This window comes from Ambystoma mexicanum, chromosome 13 (genome assembly GCF_040938575.1).
Source record: "Ambystoma mexicanum isolate Mex_15411 chromosome 13, UKY_AmexF1_1, whole genome shotgun sequence".
Lineage (NCBI taxonomy): Eukaryota > Metazoa > Chordata > Amphibia > Caudata > Ambystomatidae > Ambystoma > Ambystoma mexicanum.
The window spans coordinates 650,948,355-650,975,505 of NC_090938.1; the positions used below are offsets into that span (position 1 = coordinate 650,948,355).

At 45.0% G+C, this 27,151-nt stretch overlaps 1 protein-coding gene across 5 annotated transcripts in view; it reads left to right on the forward strand.

Moving 5' to 3' along the window:
• CBX1 (chromobox 1) overlaps nucleotides 1-27,151 on the forward strand; it is a 175,259-nt gene that overhangs the window by 122,122 nt on the left and 25,986 nt on the right. The window lies entirely within an intron of this gene.

The following is a 27,151-nucleotide window of genomic DNA, read 5'->3' on the forward strand; positions in this document are numbered from 1 at the left end:
TGTTCTGTGTTATTTTCCGCGCAGGAGTTCAGGTGGGACTCCTGGCAGTGCAGCTCTTCCTCTTTTTGGTTTGGTGTACAGATCCCTGGGATACCCATATGGCACCCGTGGGTCGGGGTACAACCCTGCGCCCCTAGTATGTTTTTGGGCACCTCTGTGTGGCCCACAGAGCAGGGTATGGGCTGGTGGCAGCTCTGTGCTGAATTTGACAGGTGCTCTGAGTATCCTCCATTTTGGGATACCCAAGCCCTGCCATTGGAATCAGTTGATTCCTGATAGGACACAAGATGGCCCCTGTAGCCTCTTGCTTTCTATTGGCCGTTAACTTGTTTTTCCCTGGGAAGCCCTGACTCTGTTGCTTCCCCTTGACTGGCTGTTGGGTGGAAGTTCCATATATGGTATTGTGGGGACGTCCAGACCAGACTGGCTGGAGCCTTCCCAATGACTGTATGTTTTGGGTACGCCCGTGGGGTGGGACCTGGGTGAATGGAGTGTGTGACAAATACTAATTTCATGTTATGGGTGTCTAGTTTCTGGGGGATGACACAATGACTGACATAGCCCTGCCGGAAACTGGTATGAATGCAGTGTGGAGTGCTGAATGGCTGCGTACTTGTCCCAATACACATTCCTTGTTAGGAGTGTCTGGCGGGAAGAGAATGGCCTGAACGGCTGCCTGCCTGCTGAATGCCCTTCTGAATGATTGGTTGCCTGAGTGTGACCCAGCAGAGTGAATGGGAGATCAACAGTATATCTGGGGGCCTCCCAATGATGGAAATCGTTCAGATGCTAAAGTTGATACTTAACCTTGAAGCCCATTGGAAGAAGAATTGCTGATGCTGTCCTTAGCCAATCTGAAAGTTGCTGTGCCTTCAAGGACGGAATCCAAGAGAGGACCTGGCTAGGAGGCCTTTCCCCGAGCTACGAGGGACCATCGTGCACTGCTAACCTTCGCCGAAGAGCCCTGGAAGTCAGCCTTTCGAAACACTGTCAACCGGAGATGGGGACCGCCAACGAGAACTAAGAGAAGTACCGGACAGCCATCCACTGTCGGCGACCAGGGTTCGCAGGTTTGCTATAACCGCTGGAGCCCTGTCGAAGCTGTGTTGCCCAGAAGCGGGAACCGCTGACGCCGAGCGGCCGACGACCGGAGCTGCAACACTCCATTGATTAAAACACTTTGAACTCCAGGACGCTCTCGCCAGCACTGTCAACGGGCTTTGTCCCGCCGGACAAGTCCAGGCCGCCGAGGAGCATCCGTTGGGTTTCCCGCCACCCGGCGACCACAGACGCAGACGACTCGACGCCCTTGCTGGGCCAAAGGTCTTCAGTAACTCTTTGCAGCAACAAACTATCGTCGTCGAGGTGCACCACACACCTCATCTTCGTAGGACATCCATGACTGATCGTCAACGAGCACTGCCAGGGCCGAAGATGCTGCCTCAACGCCTTTGTTCACCATTTCTTTGAGGGATTGTGACGATCCGTGGCTCCTGCCTTAAAGGGAGCCGCTCAAGAAGGATCCGTTGACGACGCAACGTCAAACTTTGCTATTCCAGGTACATTGGGGTGTAGATCTGTTATAGAAGGAAATAAGACTCATATAAACAATATATGGACTGGGCTTGTATTATATCATTTTCAGGTTGCCCAGTTGGGGGATCCTCACACAAAACTGTGTCTAGGTAACATGGGCAGTATTCTGCCTATTTTTAACTAACTACTTTTCCTCCTAAATCTATTGTTGTTTCACATTATTTACTAATTTGTATGACATTTGAACTGAGTGCAGTTAATGCATTTTAATTGAATCAACGAGTAATTGTGGTACCACATAGAAACTGTATATATTTACCATTTTAGATTATTTTGAGCACAAAGTGTGTTATTGTGATTGTGTACATAACTTGAGCCTATTTATATAAAGAACTGTGTTATCACTAACGTAGTGTGTGGACATTCCTTTGTGGGTGCTTGGGTACTAGACTGTACTTAAGAACCAGCCTGCATCACCTCCTGAGAGCTTAAGCATGGATTGGTCAACCATAGCTACTGAATAGAGAATCTTGGCTGGGGTACTCTGTGCTTCGACTCTGCCATGTAGAGAGGAGGAGTGCAGATACCCCCCTCCAGTCTTTACAATTACACAATACCCTAACCTACAAATCTATGCAATCACCATTAGGTTCACTTCTACATCGAATAACGTAATCAGCAAAGCAGGTAAGTAATGTAAATGCAAGAAAATGATGGGAGCCAATCAAAGTCCTATATCCTAACTTTAGAAGTCCTGACCCTAAGAGGAATGGGGCCTTGTGCCCAAAAGTCACAGGGTCTAGCACAATGTTTCTCACAGGTATGAGATTTCTTTAAAAAGGATGCAATGGACATGTGGTGGTGATTAGTTTCAAACTAATTAAAAGTTCTATACCAATTTACCAGACGATGGGTAAGTTATTTCCTTTCTTCTTGACACAAGGTTAAACCAGGGGCACAACAACCAAAGGTGAGTGAAGGGGAGACGGAGACGCACAGGGTCTTTTTCACAATGTTCTCCTATGGAGGATAGGGGGGAGAACCGGCACACTGATGCTTAATTACCCCCTCCCATGACCCTGACTCGATTTTTCCAGATGTCATTGTAGATCATCTGGGAGTTGCTGAAGGCTCTGTCTTCCACCCTTTGTTCTGGTCAGAGGTGCACAGGATTTGCAGGGTTTGAGGATTCTTCTGGTCTGGTGCAAATGCAATATGAAACCCCTGCCGGCAAAGAAATGCAGAATCCAACGATGCAAGCCTCTTAGGACACACATTAGTACACGTTGGGGCCAACTTGAACATCGACAGGAAACATGAGCTATACCTGCAAGCTAACAAAATGGTTCCTGTTGGATAAATTCAAATAATATTGTAATCAAAAACTCGGTTGATGGAAGTGTCAAGCAATTGACATCCAACACAACTGAATTGTGTCCATTGCTACGAAAAGCACTCTTGAAGACTCATCCTGTATATTTTGAATTATTTTCTGGGTGAAATGTATTCAGCGAAGTAGGAGCACATATACACTTAAGACATGGAAAATATACAAATGGCTTTTCTGTTAAAAATGAGTCAGGCAAAGATCATTGTCATGTGCTATATTTTACATATATAGTTACAAAAACCTTGGCCAAAAGTGTTACCTTATCCGGATAAAGGTCTCAGTGGGCCAACGTAGCGGCTCCACCCATCTCCACAGTCCAGCCCAGCCATTTGCATATATCTGCGCACTGCATACACCCATTCAAAATAAACCAATGTTATGGAGGACCATAAACAGAAAATGCCTTACCTCTGTGTAGAGCTGTAGTGTAGGGAAAGAGCAAAATCTGTACTACCTGTGGCAGGATACAGATTTCTCCTGCCACAAATGTGGTGGTGATCCGAGAAGAGCCTAGGCGCCTGTTTCCTGTGCTGGTGTGGGCATTAAGTGCCTAGGAATGCAGCCATCATAAAACAAGATGGGGGAGAGAGAGCCGAACTGAGAAGGTTGTTTTCTGCAAAAATGCAGTCATTTCCACTTCATGGAGAAAGGAACAGAGAAAATGCTAGGCCAAGTGTTCAAATGGGGCGAGTCTCCTAAGGCTATGAGGAGAAAAGGGGTGAACATTGAGCAGTGGAAGGAATGCACTGGGAAGGTGCCCTTTCGGTGTAAGCATCAAAGGAATGATAAGGTTGATAATACAAAAATATAATGGGTGTAGCCCAAGAAAATGATTGCACAAAAACATGAAAGAGAAAAAGAGAGGAAACAAAATGAGAAAATATGGATGAAAGAATGAGTCTGGCAAAAGGTTGAAATGTGAGGGCTCAATAAGACTTTGGCTGAGGCAATATGTTAAAAAGCAGAGCAGTCTTTTCTCCTGAGGTGGCTGGGCCGGGGGTGGGGACGGGGGTGCACGAAGATGGCCAAGTCTTGGGTAGGAGTAGACTTCCTCTAAGAGATTGTTTAATGGTCCTTAAATGGATTGCCAGAGTTAAAACTAAACAGTGTTTCCACTGACCCCCTCATGGTCCCACCAATATGCAAAAGCCATGGGATATAGCTCTGCTGTGAGCTTTTAGTTGTTTAATGTCGAGCAGTAAAAAGAGAAGTGTAAAACCCCAGTTTTACAGATTAAATTTCACCAGACAGACTGCCCTTATTTTGTCATCTATGTGCACTGTTGGCACACTCTCACTTTCACAGAATAAAAACATATATAATTAATAACAGTAAACAAATAGTGAACATATAAAAGTGGTGTGTATATTGAATATTATAAGTGGCTTAAGAACAATGTGTTATTACTGGAAAGAAAACATTATTTGAAAGGAGCTTGCAAAATCCTCATCAGTGATTGAGTTCAGTTAATTAGAGCTCTATGGGGTAGAAAGAGTCTTCAGCATGATCACATTGGTTGATCTTGATCAGTCTGCGTAAGCTTGTGTTACATAACTCGGTACGTTTCGGCGTTAAACAGAGTGTAACGCCTTCGTCAGGACGGGAGGAAGAGTGATCTCATTCAAATTCGGCATGGTAAGATGATTTATAGTTATTCTTATTTGGTGTAACACCAATGTATTACTGTAAAAGAATGGAGATGAGATCAGTCTAAATTTCCTATTTAAATGAATTTGGATGCATCTAACAACTAAAGCAATAAAAAGGATGAGCTGTGCTATGAAGCAGGTACTATAGAAACATTTCTAGGTCCTCACTAATGTCATCTAAAATGGTGAAGCTAGTGCACTGGCGTACGGTTGCCCTCTTGGAGAGAGTAATTCTATTTTGTCATGAACATACCTGGAATAGGTGAGGCTTGGAGTCCTGAAGTAGGCTAGCGTAGGTATCCGTATATGCCTTGCTCAAGTCAAGTATTATGTTCGAAAAATCATCTGGTACAACGTCTCCCGTTAGTGGAAAAGAGTTATCGCAAAAGGATGTAGGGATATAGGAATGGCATATATTCAAGATTTACATGATGCAGCAAACATATTAGTTTGTATCTACGTACGCAAAGCTGTGTAAATTCGATCATTAAACATCTCAGATTGTTTGAGATGTCAATTGCTTGACACTTCAACCCATTTTTTATTTTTATTTTGTTATTTACAACATTATTGTATTTTATCCAACAGGAAGCTTTTTGTTATGATGTTCCTTAGGACACTTCACAGAATGGAGGAATGGGAGTTCCAGCGAAGATCATGGTTAGCTGGCAGCGACCGGCATCCTTCCAGTCGCCGTCACAGCAGCTAGTACAGGAAGAGTTCCCTTGAATATGGGGAACTAGAATTTGGGGAAAAGGCAACTTGTGGCACAAGCTGGCGACCACCAAATCGCTGGTCTGAAACCCAGAACGGCGAGGCTTCTGGGGAGGTAGCCCGTGAGAGAGCTGGTCAGTCTGCTGGGCAATTCAGGGACACTTTTGAAGGCTCTGATGTGCTGGATCCTCAAAGGCGTCAAGACTAGTTGGTTACACTGGTCCAAGGGCTGAAGCACCACTCGGGTCTTCGGAAATCCGGCAAAGGAGCAGGGCTTCAACAGGCCAGACACTGAAGGGGGATGCTGGGCCTCTTCTTCATGGGATTCTTGGCACCAACGTAGATCTGCCGAAGTCCTCCTCTTATCCAAAATCTGAGCTCGAAGCCATTTCAAGCCCACCAATGGAAAGGATCTGCACCATTCAAACAGCCGGTAGTTGTCCAATCAGGAACAACTACTTGTTTCACAAATGCCCCAGGAACAGAATTTCTGGCACCATGGATGTGGACAGGGACTAGACTGTTCAGCCCCCTTCATTTGGGGGGTATGGGGTAGAGCAAGAGATATTCCTGGGCAAGTGCATGAACTTATAAGACCTTTACTAACCTGAGCGGGCAGGAAGAAGGCCAAACTACAATATGGCAAAAGAACAAGTGAAAATCTTGTGGCACTGACATTTTAGGACACTAGCTTCTTCTAGTAGCAATGCACGGTAAACGCGGATGCGCTCACCAAATGTAAAAACCTTAACTGCTACCACCAGCTTGTCTTTCTGCACCTATAAAAGTAACAAATCCTGTGTAAAAAGATTGGGTGATACAAAAGTATCCCCATTGAATTGCATTGTAAGCTGCTGTGTGCTATATCAAAATGCAAGAATTCCAAAGGCAAACCCAGTTTCCCAGTACTGATAGGACTGATCACTTCCCTTGCTGTTTTGCTCACTTATTATAGGGAAGTGAAGCTGATGGCTTCACTTCCCTTCAAAAAGTCAGAACAAGATCAAAAACGGAGCAAAAGGATTGGGATCCATAGGAAACTATGGAGGGAAGTTGGAAAAATAAAATATTTTCCAACACCCACAATGTTTAAATTGATTATATTAATTAACCTATACTTTCTCCGAGTTTAAGTGAGATCCTGGAACCTCATTTTATTACAATACAACTTTTTGAAGAATTAACCAGTTAAAAATACACCAACTATTAACATCAAATTTATTTTTGTGCAATTCTTTTTACTTTTGATACATAGTATAGTTTATGAGCTAGTTAATACACATGATAAATGCCTGGGGGAAGGGGGGCAGCATTTCACAAGTGTTGGGTAGGCTAGCAATACTTGTGCATCAAGAGCAACACTTTAGAAGTCCATTCATAGCTTGGGTGTATTTCGGTTTATTACAAGCAGGTGTTCTCATCAACCAAGGCTTTGGTGAAAGTCACTGAAGAAATGTTCAAAAAGATCTTGTGGCTATGGAAGGGGTAGACTACCAGTTCCCAGGCTGTAGGTGACTAAAGAGGGGCCCTAACCCACATTCCACTTCCTTTGGCTCAGTAAGGGGCTAGGGGGTGTAAAGACTGGAGGGGGCGTCTGTACTCCTCTATATGGCAGAGGAGAGGCACAGAGGACCCCAGCCAAGATTCTCTATACGGTAGCGCTTGATGGGGCCCCTAGGGGACCCTCGCGTATGGTAACCAGGCACAATCGCCACACACGAACTGATACGCCAGACACGAGGTTCAATTCCCAAAATCTAGGGTTTATTGCAAAGCAAATAGTCTCAGTTGGCCAACTGGGTCTCATGTCCGGCAACGTGTGTCTCCACACCCCGAGGGACGCAAGAGAACGAGCATTCTACAACAGTTACATATATACAAAACAAACATCTTATTATCAGAAATGACATATTCAATACCGCCCATAATGTACTTCCTTTGAAATTGATTTGATTGACAATTGTGACGAATATGACACCTTCAGACATTCATTTAGCAACAGTTTGCAATTTGCGGACTTGCAGTCACGATTCTTTGTTTTAGGGAGCATAAAGCCCTTGTTCGTTCAAGCAAGCTGCGTGCAGGGGAGAGACACATTCCAGGCCTCACTATCTTTTAGTTTCTATTCGTGTGCTAGGGGTCAACTCGCTCTACAGGGCTCAGTGAAGGGGGGCCGTAAAAGAGAGCATAATTCAAGCCATTAATTGTTTGTTTCTACCATTTCTACCGCAGCAGTGAGACTAGCTGGCACCTGCATAGTGATTAAATGCCTTGTTGCTTACTTCAAAGGACTTGTGAGGGAGGAGACCGGACATTACTGTCTGGGTTGCTTGCGTTGTGTTTCAACATGTATCTTGTGGCCTTGCTCTATTGCATGAGCAACAACGGAATAGAATACGCTTACAGCAAAGCAGTTTGAACAGAAAGCAAGAAGTGAAAATTAATCAAAATGGCGAATTCTATTCCTACAAAATGGACGCTGTCTGGTCATGCTCATGAATCTGTACTACCGATGCTGAATACATGATGTGGTTGGTTTTCGGCCAACAAAATACATCGCCTATGCTATGGAAGGGTAATTTCTAGACTCACAAACCCTCCTCTTGGCTGTAAGCCAAACGCATCATCCAAACATTGCATCCTCTCCTGACAACTATTTGATTCCGAACTTTGCATACTACTATGATCGTCATCATTGTCATCAATATTGATTGACATGAATTCTTTCACTGTCCTCATTTCATGATTCATTTGAGTATCCAACCCAGGAGGGTTTTTTTGTGTTACTATATGTACGCACTCCTCACTTATTTCAGTGCAAATTATTCGTAAACAGTATATGCAACAGCATGTCATAAATATTCCTAGCACTGCTACTAGGATTGCAACTAGTTTCCATCCCCATGACCGTAATATTTCCCAAAACCAGGAGCTTATGTTTAATTCCCAACTACCTTCTGGGGGATGGAGGTCAGAGCTCAAAACGTGCAATTTTTTTATTGCTTCAAAAATCGTAGGCGATGAGTCGCTTACAAATACGCAACACGATGATCGCACGATTTTGCAAACTCCCCCACGATCAGCCAAAATTATGTCGAGAGCCATCCTATTTTGGAGTGTCATCAATCTAATCCCTTTTTCCGCCAATGTCATGTTGTATAATATGTCTGTTGTCCCATTTACTGTTTTCTCTAATATTCTGGACAGTTGTCTTATGTTATAGGAGTTTATTGCTTGGCCCCAAAATGGTATAACTGATTTTGCTTTGTCCTCCAATTAATCCTCCCTCCTCGTCTCGTTGTGGTCTTGATCTAGATAGTTTGGCTATGTCGGCTGTTTTTGAAAGAAACACCCCTGGAAACAGAATCCCCAAATAACAAGTACCGCCCCAATTTCCAGGCAACCAGGGATAAGCTTTTTCTCCACATATGAAATAGACAAGGTCACCTATATACACTAGTTCTTCCTCTCTCTCAAGGATTGCAATGTTCATACACCGGGTGTATGTCCCTACTGAATGGGAGCCTTTTTTCTTTAAACAAAATGGAACAGAGCGTGGACTGTAATTTACTGCATAGGAGGGGGGCACTGTACCTTTATTTCCTTCTAGGTTCATATGAAACGTGATTACAGATGATTTATATGGCACATATAATCTATCTTGTGGTGTGACTGCTGGTCTTATTAATCTTGCTTTGCTAAATATAGAGCAACCTACAGGTTTCATTACCACCTCCTCGAATTCATCCATATTTGTTTTATCTAATTGACCCGTTTCACTCTTATTCCATTTCCCATAGTACAATGCACTTAAGGATGCTTAACATGCAGAATTCAATGGCAATGGCTGCACATACCAACCTATTCCCTTACCACCATTCTGTGGTAAGTGAGCACACACCCAACAATTGTTTTTTCTCAGAATTGAGTGTGTCATATTCATTATCAAGAGTAATGTATTATTCCCATATCCCCATTGGGGACAAAGTATAGGAAATTACGTGGACCGGGCTTTCAGTGGCAGAAATATTTCTAATAGGTAAGAACACTTCTAATGGGTGCATTTCTTCTAAATACCATAGTAGCAATACTGTCATTATCGGTGCTAATATACTCGTAACACACATGACTATTGTTAAGATCAGCATACAATTTTTTTCCCCAATGTTTTTTCTGTAACCTTACAGGCTCTATAATTAACTCATTATCAGCAGCGGTGCAGGAGGGGGCAAAAGCTGGTGCAGGCATTTTTTTCTCTCGTGGTCCTCCTTCGCCACAATGTTTGTCGTGAATATCTCTTACTGTTGCACTTGTTCGAACGTTAAGTTCAGGAATGTCAACAAAAGTGTTTTGCCAGTTCTCAGCAACCTGGATTGCTATACGTTGGGCAAGATTTATTGTGCTTTTGCACATTGCTCAAAGAACTCCAGAGCGGTTATCAATTGCCTTCGTACTATATGAGCCCCTCTTGTCCGTGAGGGGTGATCTACACATGGATTTTCAAAGATAGCACCGGGGAGCCGCGTTCTTGAGTTGTCGGACTTGCACAACTCCCACACCTCTCTCCCCTAGGCCTCCGGTTCCCACTTCATCCGTGATGGGAAACAGAGGCAACAAAGATCAATAAAACGAAGATTTGATCACTCCTTGTTTCAAGGCTGTAAATTATACCGCCTTGCTCCTGGTACTGTGTGATCAATGAATAGTGCGGGTGCACTTCCAGAGTCAGCCTGCGGCACCAGGATAAGTGGTGGGTGCCTAAGTGTTGATGCAGGCATTGTGGCAGCCAGCAGTGATGCAGATTCTGCTGGGCAACGTTGGGGCACTCTTAGCCCTTTCTCCTTTATAGCAATCTTTCCAGGGTTTATTTCAGCATCGGACAAATTTTGCGGCAAAGAAGTGGGAACAATTTCCTTCGTTTCAGAAACAGCTGCCTCTCTCTGGTCGTCTTGATCGGGCAGTTCTTTCAAGGACGATGGTACTTTCTTCGTATGCGTGGCTTGTATCCACGCCTTCCTACCGTCCACACGGACTGCTGTTTGTGTTGCCAAAAGTACCTGGTAGAGTCCACGCCATCTGGGTGCAAGCGTTGATTACCTCTCGAAATTTTTCACCAGGATCCAGTCGCCTGGCTGCAGAGAATGCCCCGGACCAGTGTATCTGATGGAAGAGCCTCCTGCACCTGCTGATGAATCAAACGCAATTTCTGTATTAACAGGTTACAGTAGGTACTAAGCACAAGGTACTATATTTCTTTTAATCGCCTCGGCTGCGGCGCACACCAAACATTCGCAGGTCTCCCCATTACAATTTCATACGGGGAGAGCCCAGTCCTTGCCTGCACAGATGTGCACATGCACAATAACGCTAGGGGCAATGCATCTGTCCACCGTATCTTATTCCCCACACAGATTTTGCTAATTTTGGCTTTCAATATGCCGTTCTGGTGCTCAATAAGGCCAGCACTCATGGGATGTCTGGCGCAATGGAATCGTTTGTCAATCTGGAGACCTGCGCAAATCTGCAATACCGCTGCACCCACAAAATGCGGACCATTGTCTCACCATATGACCCGGGGCAAGCCAAACCGTGAAAAGTACTACTTTTAACAGCAGTGCTCATGGCAGTACAGTCCTTCAATGGATATGCTTCTACCCATTTGCTAAATGCACACACAACCACTAGGATGTATTTTAAATTCTTACACCTTTCCATCTCTATAAAATCGAAATGGATGACCTCGAATGGCATAGAGGGGGGGGGGGCAAAGCTACCTGTTGGAGTAGCTGTTCCTTTTCCAACATTGTGTTGCAGACACGTTATGCAATTCTGTACCAGTCTTTCTGCATTTTTCTTTGTTTGTGTTCTGCCATACTGTGGCTAAGTGCTGAACTATTTTCTTTGCACAAATGTGAGTGGGACTGTGGGCCATTGTGACCATTGCGGTTACATAGGAGTTGGGCAGCATACAATTTCTACTTCTTGTCCACCCAGCCCCCTTCTGGATCTAGTTCTGCAGAGCCCTCAGCCCATTCTTGTATTTCCTCAGCAGTTGCTTCTGCCTGCATCTCTTTGACAGTGGCAATTCCATTCTCGATCATACAAGGCACTTCTTCTGATTGCCACTGATTTGAGTACCAAGATGTTAACAGTACAGTTTGTTTTGCAATCCTGTCTGCAAATGTGTTTCCCTCTCCCACTTTATATGTTACTTTCTTTTGCGCCTCGCATTTCACTATTGCTAGGCGCTTTGGACACGTGTAAGTGCAGACAGCAATCGTACAATCAAAGGCCCATGTTGTATCCTAGTTCCATGTGATGTCAAGAAACCCCTCTCAGCCCAGAGTCGGCCAAAGTGATGTACCACCCCAAAGGCGTATTGGCTGTCAGTATATATGTTTACACTCAAATTTTCAGAAATTTCACATGCTCTGGTTAATGCTATTATCTCCGCGGCTTGTGCGGAGTTGTAGGGGATTCTTTTACTTTCTAAAATACTTTTTTGTGTCGTGATAGCATAGGCAGCAGTGATGTGCCATCAGGTAATTTGAAACAGGAGCCGTCGCAAAACTGTTCTCCATCTGGCTCTTTCTGTGGGGTGTCTGTTAAATCAATTCTTCCTTTCCTTTCTTCCTCAGTAACCATTAAACAATCATGGGGGAGGTGATTCATTCTCACCTAATTCTTCATTGGGCAGTGGCATTAATTCTGCAGGATTCAAAGCGCTACACCTCAGAATTTGAATGTGTGGGGCAAATAGGACAATTTCGTATCTAGTCAATCTAGTGGACGTGACGTGTTGCATCTGCGTTCTCTTTAATAGAACGTCAATGGAATCTGGCACCATTATAATTAAAGTGTGCCCCAGCACCATTTCTTCAGTTTGTTTCACTGACGCAGCAGCCGCTGCAACAGCTCTCAAACAAACATGGTAACGCGCAAGCGACAGGGTCCAGCGCGGAAGAAAAATAGCCGCATGGTCTATTTCTTCCACCTTGTTCCTGTGTCAAAACAGCCAACGCGCAGCCTTCATTCTCATGCACAAATAATCTGAAATTTATTTCATAGTTTGGTGTGCCCAAAACTGGGGCGGAGCAGAATGCAGTTTTGAGCAGATCAAATGCTTTTTGGCATTCTTCATTCCATTGCAAAGGCATCACAGCATCCTTTTTTGTCAATGCCACCATTGGTTTCACAATCATTGCAAAGTTCACTATCCACTGCCGGCAATAGGAAGCCATGCCTATTATGGCTCTGACTCCTTTCTGCGTTTTTGGAATAGGCATACTAGAGATACTTTCTATCCTTTCTGGTGTCAGACTTCTCCCCTCTTTCGAAGTAGGTAGCCCAAATAAGCCACCTCCTTTCGACAATACTGGAATTTCTTCAAACTAGCTTTATGGCCATGTGCTGCTAAGTGTGACAATAACAAGACAGTACTTTCTTTACAGATTTTCTCTGTATCCGCAGCAATTAACAGATCATCTATATATTGTAATAATACACAACCTGCCGGTAGTTCTAACATATCTAAATGTTCTTTCAGTGCCCTGCTATAAATACTCGGACTCTCTGTATAGCCTTGTGGAATGCGCGTGAATGTGAATGACCGCCCTTCTAATGTGAAAGCAAACAAGTATCTGCTATCTTTGTGTACTGGGATGCTGAAAAAAGCATCTTTAAGGTCTATCACGCTAAAATATTCTGCCGAGACGGGTATCATTGTCAAAATCGTGGTGACGTCTGGGACCAATGGGAATTGGGGATCAACCACACTTTGTTCAATGCGCGCAGATCAATTATGAAACGATACGGTATCTCATTCCCTCCTTTCTTATACACCGGGAGAATGAGGCTGTTACATGTGCTAGCTGTAATTTCTTCAATTACCTTCAATTTTACCAAATCTGAAACAATACTTTTCAATGCTTTATCTCCCTCCATTGCAATCTTGTATTGAGAAATACGTGGCAATGTTACTCCCTCCTTCAAAACAATTGTTACTGGTTCTATCGTCAAGCATCCCACATCATTGTCATCCATCGCCTATATACAAGCTGGTACTTCACTCAACTCTCCCGACAAAGGTTTGGACAGGAACTCAGATACTGGTAAATTCTGTGGCGATATTGTCAAGAACACTCCATTAGGCATGCAATGGATTACTGCACTCAGTTTCTTCAACAAGTTTAATCCTAAAAGATTTTCCCCACAATTTTCTGTTAAGAGAAATGGACAATATTCAGTAAATGGACCTAATGTTACTGGTACTGATTGGGACACTGGATTGACTACTGGCGTACCTGCGAACCCTACTGAAATATTTCTTTGCCCTTACAGCGGTATTTCCAGAACCAAGTGATGGTCTATTGAGCACTTTTGCACACCTGCGTCTTAGAAAGCTGCGCTCCCTATTCCTGACTTTCATTTCTACGTAGGGTGCTATTTGATTCATGGGAATAGACACTGGTTCTGACCCCTGTCTTGGGCTGTCCTATTGGGGAAACAACACATCATCCGATGTATAATCGCCACAATGATATGTATTGGGTTGTGTGTCAAAAATGTTTCCACTTCTGCCTTTATTTTGCCCACTCTGATTTTGGTTATAAGGAACCTGACTCTGATCTTGGCTCTGATTCTGAGTGCCATTTCCTTGATTATTCTGGTGTTGCTGCATGTTATTATTCCTACTCTGCCCATTTGTTCCCGGGTGTCCCCTGTGCGGTCTTCTTTGACCAGACCCATTCCTATTTTGCAAGTGTGGACATTGCGCTCTCCAATGACCCTCTTCTCCACAATATGCACACTAATTTAATCCCAAAGGTCCTCCATGCATGTTAGAATTACTCCTCCCTTGTGTATTTCCTCTTCCTCTATTATGTCCCGCTACCTGCTGAAGTAACACCCCCGTTTTCAAATTTACCCTGTCCTTTGCCTCTTTCTCTGTATTCACCCTATTTTCATAATACTGGTCCATCTGCAATACTTCACTCAATGATTTTGCTTGCAAAGCACTTTCCGATGTCGTCATTAAGTTTTGAATTGGAGGTATTAATCCTCTCACATACTTGTCAACAAATAGCCTTTTATCCTCCTACGTGCTTACATCCTGCCCACTAAAATCTGTAAACACTTCCTCAAATCTATTGAACTAATCTGTAGATAACTCATCTTTATTTTGAACACATGCAGTTAATTTGTCCCATATAATTCTTTTTTCTGGAACTATTTCCTTCAGTTTTTGTATTATTCGTCCTGGTAGCGCTGCCATATTTGGCGATGGTTTCTCGCCTGCTTTTCTATTTTTATTCTCTATTGCTATATTTTCCCATGTGGCACCGTAGGCATCCTCATCATTCACTTTCCTTATTTGCTTCCATATGTCCGCTGGCACAATTACTGGGAATATTAAGTCTATATCATTCATAGTAAAAATGGACGATCTCAAATAGGACTCTATTTCCTTATGGAATCCTGCCGGATTCTTCCTCAAATCAGCAATCGTTTGTTTTATATTATTCACCTCTTGTCTGGAGAACGGGACATGTACATACTGTGCTGTATAATGCGCTTCCGTTACCTGCGCTGCGCCTCCATTAACACCAGGAATTTCTACTTTTGGCACAAAAGTAGGTGGGACTTCCCTCATCGTAAATACCGCACTTACTTTACCCCCTTCTTCCCTCATATGCAATACTATTTCCAAATCAAGTGATAACGCTGTTTCTCCTGTTCCTCGTTCAATAGCTCACTTATATATTGCCATCAATTCGGCGGGGGGCTAGCTTGTTTATTTTCTATATCTCTGTCCGGCAAATATTCAACCATCACCTGCAGTGCTTTTCTCTTCATTGGAAATGTATAGTGATCAAATATTTCATGCACTTTCATCATGGGAACACTAGGATCTGTAATCCATTTTAGCGCCTCTCGTGTACATATTTTCAATTTTTCACTAGTCTGTCTTGACGACGGAAGAAATCGCTGCTGCACATATGATACCGCCTCTTTCCTATCCCTTCTTATATCTTTATTCCTATACCCTGGCATGGCAAATATTTCAGCATATGCATCATCAAGTTCATTTTTAAACTCAAAAAGCCTGCCCACATGTTCCTTTATTTCTACATCTTTCTCTCTTCATCGTGCCAACGCATTCAAATCCCGCAACTTCTGCGGCAGTACCATTCCAATTAACTGCTTCCATCTCTCCATTAAATATTCTCCCATGCATTCCAACAATACCTGTTTTTCACCAGTCTTTCTGAAATCATGCATCGAATCCAGCGTTGATGTCTCCTCATTGCCATCTAACATCTCCGCCTGTTCTTTCAACTCCCGTTTTCTCTCCTTGCTGACCGCACTACAGATTACTCTAGTGCACTCACTTTGTGCCGTCCCCTCTCTCCCTGTATCGTCTTCTCTTATTACAGTTAATTCAAGTTCAATGGGCGAAGGGGGGAGGGGAATGTCTTGAGAGGGAGGTGAGGGTGGGACCATGGGAACGGGAAGTGGCTGCTGCGGCGCCGGAGCTGCGGGCCGTGGCGGTGGTTGCTGTATGATCTGCGGCTGCACTGAGATCTGAGCAGCAGGGATGGGCTGGGCAACTGAAGGGGGTTGAGCGATGGGCACTGGTGCAATTCCATTAGCCTCTCTTTTTGGGCGCTCTTGTCTCTTCTCAGTTAATATTTTATTTATTAACTCATCTGATTAATGCAATTCTTGTTGAGGATATATTTTGTCTACTCCCAGCTGACCACATCTCTCTAACTTTCTTAAATTATCATCCCACTCCTTTTCATCCTGGTCCTTCACTTTCTCTGTTCTTGACTTGTGCCTGCGCGCATTTTTCTCTGCTTTTCCAACTAAGCATGGCTTCCTTCCTCCAATCTCTAATGACGTCAAATGCCGCAGGGCATACTTTTTTCACAGCAATACTTTTTCCAAATAATCTAACCTCGCAATCTCATAACTCCTGTGTTTTGGCCTTTGTAAATCTTCTTCGTGTCTGGTTTGCCTATGCCAAATTTCACAAAACATTATTGCCCCTACACCATATGTAACATACATCTCATACGCCGGCGACCCCACGGGTGGCGCGACCTGGCCAGTTTCCTAAGATTGTCTACCGCAGTGGAAAAAACTCACTAGGTAGGAAGACAATACCCCAGGCATGTTTTAACCTTACCCTTGGTTTATTTTAACCTTACCCTGGGCGTTTGATTTTGCAAAACGAACTCTCAACCAATATCAGGGTTACTTGGAATCGGGGCACGACTCACCTGATCAACCAATTCGTCTTTTCAAGACGCAATTCATCCGTATACTGACACAACCAAAAATCGTTGTCTGCGTATCTTGGCTCACTCTGCCTAGTTTCGGGACCCTCGCCTCCTTGTTCTCTGGCCGGACACGTCGATCAGGAATCAGCTGTGTACAGATCTGTAAAGGAGTCTCATCACTTTCACAGGGGCGCCCCCAACACCTCTTGATCCCGGCTCGACCGCCTCGTCCTCGCTTAGTTTTCTCCTTTCGCCTTCTTTATATTACAACGTATATGATGGAACAAGTGGGGGAGGGTCCCTGTTCGGGCGCCATTTTGATAGGGCACCTAGGAGACCCTCGCGTATGGAAACAAGGCACAATCACCACACACAAACTGATACGCCAGACACGAGGTTCAATTCCCAAAATCTAGGGTTTATTGCAAAGCAAATGGTCTCAGTTGGCCAAATGGGTCTCACGTCCCGCAACGTGCATCTCCAGACCCCGAGGGACACAAGAGAGCGAGCATTCTACAACAGTTACATATATACAAAACAAACATCTTATTATCAGAAATGACATATTCAATACCGCCCTTAATGTACTTCCTTTGATATTGATTTGATTAACAATTGTGATGAATATGACACCTTGAGACATTCAGTTAGCAACAGTTTGCAGTTTGCGGACTTGCAGACACCATTCTTTGTTTTAGGGAACATACTGCCCTTGTTCTTTCAAGGAAGCTGCGTGCAGGGGAGAGACAATTTCCAGGCCTCACTATCTTTTAGTTTCTATTCGTGTGCTAGGGGTCAACTCGCTCTACAGGGCTCAGTGAAGGGGGGGCCATAAAAGAGAACATAATTCAAGCTATTAATTGTTCGTTCCTACCATTTATACCGCATCAGTGACACTAGCTGGCACCTGCGTAGTGATTAAATGCCTTGTTGCTTACTTCCAAGGACTTGTGAGGGAGGAGACCGGGCATTACTGTCTGGGTTGCTTGCGTTGTGTTTCAACATGCATCTTGTGGCCTTGCTCTATTGCATGAGCAACAACGGAATAGAATATGCTTACAGCAAAGCAGTTTGAACAGAAAGCAAGAAACGAAAATTAATCAAAATGGCGAATTCTATTCCTACAAAATGGACGCTGTCTGGTCATGCTCATGAGTCTGTACTACCGATGCTGAATACATGATGTGGTTGGTTTTCGGTCAACAAAATACATCGCCTATGCTATGGGAGGGTAATTTCTAGACTCGCGCTGGTCGAGCAATCCAGGCCTAGCTTCTCAGGAGGTGTTGCAGGCTGGTTCTTAAGTACAGTGTAGTCCCCAAGTACCCACAAAGGAATTTCCTCACACTGTATTAAAACAGTCTTTATATAATTAATATTCAAGGTTCTGAACAATATCACAATAACTCACTTTGTACTCGGTTATCTATAATGGCAAATCTATACATTTCTACGTGGTACCACAATTACTATTCAATCTCTTTAAAGTGCGTCAACTGTACGGTTTAATGTCACACAAATCAGTTTGTAAAGGGAACCAACAACAGATTTAAGAGGAAAGCAGTTGGTTAGAACAATAGGCAGAATACTGGCCCCGTTTACCTAGACGCAGTTCTGTGAGGAGATCCACCCCCCTCCCCCTGCCCCAACCTGGGCAACCTGTAAAATAAAGATATATCACAAGCCCAGTCCATATATTGTTCACAAGAATCTTTCCAATAGTTCAGCGACCCCAAAGTACCTGGTGTTGTAGAGTTCCACGTCGGGAAATCAACGGCCCTTCTTTAGTGCACTACCTTTAAGGCAGGGGCCACGGGTCGTCGAACGTCCGGCGATGAACACGGTGAACTACGGCGGTGAAGTGGCAGCTTCGTTCCTAGCGGTGCTCGTCGATGGGGAAGCGTAGACGTCCTGCAAGGAAGGGGCGTGTGGGGCACCTCGATGTCGATAGTTTTGGACCGCAAAGAGTTTGAAGAACTGTGGCCCATCAAGGGCGTAGAGTCGTCGGCGTCTCTGTGGTCTTTGGGGGGCAGGAAACCCACATGCGGATGCTCCTCCGGCGGGATAAGGCGGGCGGCGGTGCAGGCGAGAGCCGCCTGGGATCAAATGAAGTTTTTAGGCAACGGAAGCACGGCGGCACCGGTCGGCGATGGCGGTCGTCAATTGTGGCAGACAACAGTCCGGGTGCTTCTCTTTGGGATTCCGCGGCAGTCCCAGTCTCCGGTCGGCAGCCTGTCATAGGTCTGTCTACCAGGGAGCTTTGGCAAAGATCAGCTGGTGCACGATGGTCCCTCATAGCTCGGGAAGAGGGCGCCTTACCAGGTCCTCTCTGAGTCAGTCCTTGGAGACACAGCAGCTTCCAGATTGATGAAGAAGGGCAACAGCAATTCTTCTCTTCCAGCAGGTCAAGCTTCAGTTTCACTCCAGTTACTCTTCAGCTTCTGAACTTCAGCTTCTGAACACGAATTCTGGCAGTGAGAGGCCCCCAGATATACTAGTTGATCTCCCATTCATTCTGCTGGGTCACACTCCGGCAACTAATCGGTCAGAAGGGCATTCATCCAGGCAGGCATCCCAATCAGGTGCATAGTGCATTCAGGACATTCACTTCTCACCAAACACTCACAACAATGTATGTGTATTGGGACAAGTACCCAGCCATTCAACACTCCACACTGCATTCATACCAGTTTCGGGCAGGGCTGTCTCAGTCATTGTGTCAAACACCAGATACTAGACATCCACAACACAGAATGCGTATTCGTCACACACTCCATTCACCCAGGTCCCACCCACAGGGTGTACCCACAACATACAGTAACTGGGAAGGCTCCAGCCAGTCTGGGCTGGACTTCACAACACCACCATATATGGAACTTCCACCCAACAGCCAGTCAGGGGGAAGGGACAGAGTCAGGGCTCCCCAGGACTTTGGGAAAACAACATAACGGGCAATAGAAAGCAAGAGGCCACGGGGCCATCTTGTTTCCTATCAGGAAACGACTGATTCCAATGGCAGGGCCTGGGTATCCCAAAATGGAGGATACTCAGAGCACCTGCCAAATTCAGAATGGAGCTGCCACCAGCCCATACCCTGCTCTGTGGGCCACACACAGGTGCCCAAAAACATACACTAGGGGCACAGGGTTGTAGCCCCACCCATGAGTGCCATAAGGGTATCCCATGGGTCTGTACACCAAACCAAAAGAGAACTGCACCGCCAGGAGTCCCACATGAACTTCTGCACGGAAAACACGACCAAACACACGATAAAAGGCAGTAAAGGACAAGGATACGTAGGCCCTGTCCCTCCGATGCATTTCCAGCATCACAGGGGGCAGTACCCATCTCGGCCAGCTCCTGTTCTGTGTGGCCTACTCTCCCACCAAACTACTACTTGTTAATCACCACTAACTGGGAGGCCCAATAACGGTGTTGTACCTTCTTGACCCCTAAGCCACCGTCCCACACAGAGCTAGACAATGTTGTCAGTGCTAGCCATGGGGCCTTTTCTCCCCATGTGTTTCCCCCCTCTGCGACTGCTGAATGTTCCGTAAAATCCCTGGGGGAACCCTAGCTGGAGCATTTTGCAGGACATATAAAAGCTGTGGTAACGACATCCTCTTGAACAGGTTTGCTCTTCTGACCCAGGATAGTGGCAGTGTTGCCCAAAGTTTTGCATCACTTCTCAGCCGGTCTAACACTGTGTTCATGTTGTTCTTGGAAAAAACTGTGAACTCCCTAATCCTACCGTGATGCCCAAATTTTTAAAGGAAGACCGTTCTGTTTCAACGGGGCATCCCTCTTGGATCACTGCACCCCCCCCCTCCTTAACCAGCATTAGGATTGACTTCTCCCAGGCAGTTGACCTCCCCAAAGTCTCGAAAGACCTCCATAACCCAAGGCCCTGTTCGCTTGGGATCCTTCAGTCCGATAAGTACGTCATCTGCATAGAATGCGATGCAGTCCTCCACGCCCCCCCTCCGGCTTCTCAAAACCCTATAACTGGGGGTCCGATCGAACTCATGCCGCTAAGGGCTCCATGGCCAGCAAGAATAGCAATGGCGAGAGCGGGCACCCCTGCCTAGTCCCCAGCTGAAGCAGGAAACGGCGGGAGGTACACCTGTTCACCTTTGTCCTCGCCTCCAGGTCTTTTATATGACAATTTCAACCCCCCCCCCCCTAACCTAGGCCTGAACCAACATTTTTCTATTACCACCCATAGGTACTCCCACCCCAATGAGTCAAATGCTTTCTCAGCATCTATCGCCATAACTGTGTGTGGGCCCCGTAGGGAGAGGATTGAGTCGATTGTGTTGCAGGTGTCTAATGTTCATTCTAGTCGCTCTGCCCGGTATTAACCCACACTGATGTGCATTAATATGCCCATTAGCAGAAGCAATTTGTTGGCCAACACTTTTGGAAGTATCTTCACCTCCCCGTTCATCAACGATATTGGGCGATTTGTGCCGCATTCATCTGCAGGTCTCCCTTTTTATGTATTGCCACCCTCCTCTCTGCGCCATGCCCCCCCTGCACCTGAACCCAGCAATGGGGAGTGGTCTGATATCCCTCTTGAGGAGAACTTCGCAGACATCACCCTACCTGCCAGTGTCCCGAGCAGGAACACTATCTGTGAGAGAGCTGAATGTGCATTGGAGTAAAAGGAGAAGCCCTGTTCCTCTGTGTGTAGGTCCCGCCATATATCCCTCAGCCCACAAGGCATCTATTCATGTTTTAATTTGGTGTGGGAGTAGCCCAGCCTACCCCCTGTACGGTGCTCTGTCAACTACCAACATCAGTGTCATTAACCTCCCCTCATCCCACCACTGTATTTCTCTAGACAGTTCTGCACTTGCTGCAGTGTGTCCCCCTGTAACGCTGGAGGCGCATATGCACTGATGAGGCACACATTTCCCCCCTCACCCAACCTCCCCCACACAATATTCCACTCAAAAGAATTACCTTCCCTCCCCTTGATCTCTATCCACGTGTCCAACCTCTAAAGGCAGTGATTTCTTCACCAGGATTGTCACCCCTCAAGAGCCTCTCGTAAAACGTGTGTGCTCTACTATCAAGTACCAACCCCCTCCACCCCCACAAGAATCTACACGCTGTCCCAATCATATGGGTCTCTTGTAATATCACAACATCTCCTTGTTGAACTGCTAGGTATTTTGATACTAAACCTTGTTTGATCTTGTCCAGCAAGCCATTAACGTTCCATGTCATACAGCTCAACGACACCACCATTCAAAGTCGAGACCCCACAACAGTGACGGAGATATGCAAACCAATCACCAGGACCTTCCGTTCTCCTCCGGCAGATTATCAATCCTAGGTGGAACAAAACTTGCATCTCTCAAACACTCACCAAGGTCTTATAAATATAGATTGAACAAGCAGGGGACACACAGCCCTGCCTCAACCCATTGTGTGTCCTGGACTCTTGCGACAATGCCCTCTGCCTGTTCAATCTAACCTCAAATACTGTGTCCTCGTGCAGATGACTTAAAATCGCCAGTAGCGACTTTGACATATTCCAATCATGGAGTTTGGCCCACAGACCCAATAGATTACTTCATCGAATGCCTGGGCGAAATCTATCTCCTTCACAAAAACTGGACCTGCTTGACCCTTCACGGCGTGTTCCTGTATACAGGAGATGATCTAGCCATTTAGATTTGTTAAAAGGCCCTTTCTAAATCCGGTTAAGAGGATGACTTCTGTCCTATTTTTTCAGTATTGGAATTGCAACTGAGCATTTCCATGAACAAGGTGTGGACTTAGTTACTAAGGTAGATGTAAACAAAAAGTACAGAATGATAGCCAATGTGACTGGATCGATCGTGAGTAATGTATACGATATATCGTTTGGGCCAACGGCTCGTGAGTTTCAGGCTTTCCTATTTGCATCTTCTATCTGGGTAACACTAAAATGTATAACCCATGGGTAATTAATACAAGGACATAGTAAGGAAACAGCTTGACACCTATTTAAGTGTTCAAAATGCCTGACCCACTTTTCTTCAGCTATTGGGTTATGCTGTTTATCATCCTGACACTGCGCAAGAATATTGATCAACGCCCAGAAATTGTGTGTGCCATTACTCAGGATAATTTGCAGCATTCTTTCACCCTCCCTCTGCTGTTGCAGATATCTGTGGGATCTATACCACTTTTTCAGTTTACAGACTTCACATCGTGCTACCTCATTAGGAAACGCTTAATACCTTACAAGTATCTGTGCGTAACTCCTTTTTCCTAACTTGCACCATTTTATCAAATGGATGAATACAGCCGCCCTTCCCTTTTGCCCTTGGTCTCTGACTTTCCACAAATGTATCCAATAGGGGCCCAAAGCCGCCCACGTTCAAAATGTGTTTTTTCAATTAGAGGTCGAGTTTACCAAGAGGTTCAAATAACAATTGGAACTATGAAATGTACTTCATAAGACGCATGCTTTAGGTCTGATCTGGGAAAGAGCTCAAAAGGGAATCCACCAGTTTAGAAAGTATTGTGTTCAGTTACCAAGGGGAGGAACACCTTCTAACTGGGTGTGTGTGAGGGAGCGCCTTCCCGGAGAAACTGGTTCTGACTTACTGGATCTGGTTGCGTAGTTTAGGCATTTGTGTTTCCTTAGGCAAGCAAACCACCCTCCACCACCCAAGTGGATTACCCCATTCTGCACAGATGTTGTGCGGGACATTGTTAGCACCCACTCCTGTTCTTCTGCTTGTACCCGGGTGTCTGCCCTCAATTTCCCTGTCCAAAGTGAAACCTCATCGGAGCCCAATACCACATTAGCTGAGCTGCTATCGAGGGGGTGCTCAATCGCGTTTCTCCGTTCTTGTGGATGTAATGCATAGTTTGAGTGCTGCCTGTCTGTATTGGCACTGACAGACTGCATGGACCTTGAGATGCTGGTGGGCGGGGTCTGGCTGCTTCAAAGGTACTTCTGTGGGCACTTTGATTAGCCAATCATCCAAGTATGGCTAGACAAAAATCTTTCTAAGAAAAGCTTCCACCACTGCCATGTTGTTGGACATTTCATGGAGCTGACGGGTAGCACTTTATGCTAGTAATGTCTTTTACTATTTATGAGCCTCCGGGTCAGTCTGAAAATCCCCTTGATGGGAACCTGATAGCAGGCATCCTGAAGATGTATGATTTATTTTCAGAAGGTGCGGGACAATGTTTTGAAGAGCCAGCATCCTGAACTGTTACTTTCGTGTCCATTTGTTGGCCAGGTAGAGACCAACTGTGGGCCTGAAGTCGTCAATCGTATCACTTTTCTGTACCAGGAAAAATCTTAAATGCCTTTCATTTTTTCTTCCTCTATTCAGTGGTGTTTTTCAAAAGGAGGATGTTAGTCTCCAGCTGCTACTTGGCATGGCAAAGTGGTGGTCCATTTGCTTCGGAGGCATGTTTGGTGATGCTTTTAACCTCAAGCCTATTACCTCCCTAGTAATGTTGAACACCCAGCCATTGTACATAGTTTTGGGCTTTGCCTAGGCATGATCCTGAACACCTCATTCTACCAGGTGCTCTTTGGGAGGAGTGGAGGTAGTAAGCCGCAAGGATTTGTGGGCAGTGGGATCCTTCCATCCTAGTTGCACACTCCTTCTGCAATGGATGTGTTGCCTTTGACAGAACGGAGGCTTCTGAGACTGCTGTTAATAGTGTGTGATTTGAGCACTCTGCTGGTGAATGTTATGCAAGACTCCACTGCTAGTGTACCTCTGAGAGACACTCCTGTAATTAAGGCCAACCAACCTGAGTGGATCCACCTCAGGTTTTATGATCTGGACCTCGGATCCAAAGAGCGATATCTCAGAAAATCCTATATCCGATGCAGATTGTCTGCTGTTTGTTTGTCAACAAGTCAGACGATCTTTTCCTCGCTGCTGACACCACCCAGTCCTCGTGAACGTTGGATCTTGCTTCCAGAGCCTTACATTTCTTGTCCTGTCTGGATTTAGGTGCTTTAACAGATGCAGGAGTCCTTGAGGATTATTGTAGCATCTCCATAATTCCTAGAACAAGTGACACCAGCAGCCTGGACTATGAAGGAACGACAAATGAATACTGATTTCTTGGTCACAATCAAGGTGGTAGTATTTAGCTTGTTTGCTGCTCTGACCATAACGTTGTTGATGCTGCAATGTCATCTGTGGAAGGGGTGCTATTTTTAGAGGACTGGGGTAGGCGATGGAGAGTAATCTGACCAGTCTGTATCGGCTAGAGTTGTTGTCCTGGGTACGGAAGACAACTTCCCATGCGGTGGGACGGGGGGGGCATCCCTATGGTCTGGACGAGTCTTGGAGGTGTCGACTGGCTTGGTTTTTGAGACATGGAAGGCTTTGCTCTCTGTTTTGCTGTCCTGAACTGCTGGTCTTAGATCTGTGCCTCTGTCCTGTGCTTTCCAAAGGCACTGATCGTACACTGTGGAAGGAAAGTGGCTCCTGAAAGAGAAGACTGGTGTGCGTCCACAAATAAAATGAGGACAGGCAGTTCATTAGAGATTGAGGACTTGGAGAGACTTTGAAATTGATATGAACTTCGACAGGTGTTTTTTAAATGCCTCAATGTCAATTGTCACGATGTTGAAGCCTCAAAGTCAAAACCGACAACCCAAAAAAAACATTGCCAAAGAGGAATGTGTAAACTAACACGCAATCAGTGACCTTGAGTTGTTGTACCAGTCCTCCATGCCACCTGAGTCACATCTGGCTCTCTCGAAGCCTTGTGTTGCTGGACCACTTGCATTGAGGGTGCCCCAACATGCCCATCCACGCTTGCAATCTATCTTTCCCCTCCCTCTGCCTTCAAGGGATGTTCTGACAGATCTGGCCATACTCCTACTGCTTTGCCATCTTCCCAGTGCGTTTGGGGCACCAGCCAACTAGAACGTGCATCCTGGATATGAAGAATGAGCAATACTCACAGGGAGCCAGAATGCAAAGTTCTGTGAAAAGATGATTATAAAGGCCAGATGTTCAAATGAAGCATGAACGTGATCTAGGGAGGAAATATATAAAACAAAAAACAAAAAAGCTGAAAGGCCATTGTGCTGGGGATATAATCACCAGGCACGTAAAATAAATTACCTGAAAACTTCCACTGTCCTACAATATGCGCTTTAAAAGTAGTTTGCTCTTTTCACTAGAGTTTTTATGGTTGTGTTCTTACTTTTGCCATTTGTTCTGCTCTAGTGGTAAAAACGTTGATGGCAGCTACTTGTCTCAGAAGAATAAAATTGGTGTACTTTTCGTTGGCTCATTCTTTCAAATCACTATCTTTTAAATACATTTGTTCCAGAGTCTCACTCATGCACTATTAGGGAAATGTTCACTTTTTGCAACTTTCCCTCCAATGTTTTCATTAGAGCCCCAGCATATCGGTTATTAACTTTTTGGACCAGTGCAGCATTTTCTATCCTCACTGAAGTGCTTTGCTTGTCATTTGGGGTGCACTGGGTAATGCCTATGACTCCCAGTGCAGGGAGAACTGACATTTTTATCTTTTCGTTTGTGTTAATGTGGCAAAGCCCAACATCAGTATAGTGCTGCAGGGGCACTTTGTGTCCCTTTTTCTTTTACTTGTGGGCGACTTTTATTACCTTAACTTTTGTTTCCCCTTTGATGTACACAGAAAGACTAGTGGCTTGTTGCGCTTGCTGGAAGCCTTGTTTTTACAGATCACACAGGTTCGTTAATTTAGAATTTGAAAAAGGGATGGACTACAATTTCAAAATAATTCACATTGGAATAATCAAGGGTTATCATTTGTCCAAATACTTTCCCCAGTAATCTATAGTTCGCATAACCTGATCTACCACATTCCACATTGTGTATTCCTGCTCTTTGCACCACAGAAGCATTTTCATCCATGTGCGCATAATAGATACAGCACCTTTTAACCATGCTTTAGCTATGATGGATTTAGCCAACAAACGAGCAACTCCATTCAAGCATTTTTCTTTCTTATGCCTGTGGCAATAAACAGAATAAAGACGGACTTTGAAAACAGTTCATTTATAACAACCACCCTTTTTGTAGTTCCGTTTCCAATTGGAAATAATACATAGATAACATCTTTTTCATTTGGAAAGGCACCAAAGAACATCTGGCTGCCTTCTTGGTTTGGCTGAATGGGCGCAACAACAATCTTACCTTTACAGGCCATTCAGATAACGCACAGCTACCTTTTTTGGACTTGACCATCTCGCACCAGCAATGTCAGATATATACATCTCTCTATAGAAAGGAGACCCATCGTAATACTCTACTGGAATACTCCAGCCAACATCCTCATTCTCAAAAGGATAATTTTCAGTTTCTTCGTCTCCGTCGTAATTGCAGCAACATTGTTGATTTTGAACAACATGCTAACGCTCTCGGCAATAGACTTCTGGAAAGAGGCTACCCTCGTAGAACTTGTAAAGAGATCAGCAAAAAGAGCACGCTGGACGCCGAGAGAACATCTTTTGAGTCCCCGGGTGAGGAATACTGACAGACCGGATTGTGTGTCACTACCTTTTCCCCACAAACCATGCAGATCAAGAAATTGATTAA